Genomic DNA, 2500 nt, shown 5'->3' with positions numbered 1-2500 from the left:
ACCTCGAAACCCTCTCAGGTCCCGGCGGCGCGCAGCGCCGTCCCAAGTACTTGGTCGGGTTCGAGAGAGGCGCAATCGCCCGGAGTTAGGCGAGTAGACGCTTTCGGTGCGACCACCCGTGCTCCCAACTGAGCTTGCCGCTGCCGACAGAGGCCCGGGAGCGTGCTGTCGTGGCATTGCCGGCGGGAGACAACACGCGCCACCTACGGTGACCGGCAGCTCCAACGCCAGCGCCACAGAAGGACAAAAGCCCCACTTGGGTGCCGAAGCGAACTCTCCCAGCACAGCGCACGCGCCAACACATCCGCACAGCTGCGATACAAACCACCAGCGAGAACCGCTGGGGCGACCGAGCAGCAGACGGCGTCGCGGCGCCGAGCGCCGGGCGGCGGCGCATCCTCAACGCACACAGTCCTCAATCGGACCAGCACACTGAAGATGTCCACCGCGCTTCGCACCGGGCCCGCGAGGACCTACTTTGGCCGCACGGCGCCGCGCGCAGGGTGCGCCGGCGCGCAGCTGCGACGCCTGCCGCGTCCGTCGGCCGGCGCGCCTGCCACTGGCCGCCCCCACCAGCCGGCTGTAGCGCGTGCGCCCACGCACCGCGCGGCCAGCACGCCGGGAGGCGCCCCCTCACCGGCCGGGGACGGTCCCACCCAGCCACCGCCGCGTATCGCTTCACACCCAGATGCCGTTCAGTTTCGTCGGCATGGTGGGTATCGCTGGAACAACCGGTTAGTACCTCAACCTATCGTCGCCATCACCGATTCACCCCTAGCGAGAACAACCGCACCACAACAGGTTACCATTTGTTCATTTGCGTAACTTCACCAGAAAACGCAGGCGTCCATCGCCATTTGCAACTTCAACGATTATTGCATGCCTGTGTCAGGTGTCACGCCACACTACGTCTGCCCACATACACGCAACAAAATGTGCACGCCTAGACAATACGTGGAAGGTGGCCCCCGTACGTATGCGATGTCCATTGCTCGAACGACTGTCAACCGGCCTCTGTAGCATGTCGCAGATATGGAACGCGGTGCACCATGCCATCACGGTGTGTGAGGAGAGACGACTAGGTCCGAATACATCAACAGACAGCTCATGCTGATCGCCATCCACGGCGTCCGTTCCTCCCACACGTCTCTATGGCGTACCACACTGCAATCCAGCTCTCATAGGGAGACGACACGTAGCTGCGTGCACAATATTTGCACTGTATGGTCCGCCGTTTTTGGGCGCAGTCGTTGTGCGGTCACACATGTGCCACGATGTATCATTCAGTACATAAGGACGAATGTGCAGTACAGATTGTGGTTCACGCGTACGACATCAGCGGACAGTTGACACAGGCCGCACCACAACGTAGCCTGAGTACGTCGCATGCGAAGGGCATTGAACATGCAAACTTCTCACCAACCAGCTTGCGAAGGCAGGGGGCAAGGTGGGGACGTGGGGAGGGGCGGCATGTACGTCCTGCTGCCATCCACATTACAGTGTACAGCAGGAGCATGTGGAAAGTGAGCAAGACTTGCAAGGTGTTTAACATGAAGCGATACACAGGGGTGCGGGCAGTGCGAGTAGCGAACTATATTGCGAGGGTTGCGGGTGGGCAACACTACAGTAATTGAACGAGTCGTATAACAATTACAGAGCAGGTTTAGGCGACAACGTGGGTTACGTTAAGGCGACAACATGGGTTAGGTTAAGGCACAACATGGGTTAGGTTAAGGCACAACATGGGTTAGGTTAAGGCACAACATGGGTTAGGTTAAGGCACAACATGGGTTAGGTTAAGGCACAACATGGGTTAGGTTAAGGCACAACATGGGTTAGGTTAAGGCACAACATGGGTTAGGTTAAGGCACAACATGGGTTAGGTTGAGGCACAACATGGGTTAGGTTGAGGCACAACATGGGTTAGGTTGAGGCACAACATGGGTTAGGTTGAGGCACAACATGGGTTAGGTTGAGGCACAACATGGGTTAGGTTAAGGTACAACATGGGTTAGGTTAAGGTACAACATGGGTTAGGTTAAGGTACAACATGGGTTAGGTTAAGGTACAACATGGGTTAGGTTAAGGTACAACATGGGTTAGGTTAAGGTACAACATAGGTTAGGTTAAGGTACAACATAGGTTAGGTTAAGGTACAACATAGGTTAGGTTAAGGTACAACATAGGTTAGGTTAAGGTACAACATAGGTTAGGTTAAGGTACAACATAGGTTAGGTTAAGGTACAACATAGGTTAGGTTAGGTTAGGTTAGGTTACACGTTGTTGTACGGAAAGGTGTAGGGGGGGGGGGGGGCGGGGGCGGCAGGTTCGTTGATAGTGATTATAGTAAGTGAATGCTTGTGACATGATCAGATTTGTCACGTCAGGATGCACCTTTGGCTTATTAGAGGCGGCGCTCCAATTCTATGCTTGTGTGAGACCTGTGTCTTTGACTCATGTCATTGTTTGTGCGCTGTGACAGGAGGTACTATTGTGATGT

Source organism: Schistocerca piceifrons, unplaced genomic scaffold, assembly GCF_021461385.2.
Source record: "Schistocerca piceifrons isolate TAMUIC-IGC-003096 unplaced genomic scaffold, iqSchPice1.1 HiC_scaffold_346, whole genome shotgun sequence".
In the NCBI taxonomy this organism is placed as follows: Eukaryota; Metazoa; Arthropoda; class Insecta; order Orthoptera; family Acrididae; genus Schistocerca; species Schistocerca piceifrons.
Note: the sequence above shows the minus strand (reverse complement) of the source record.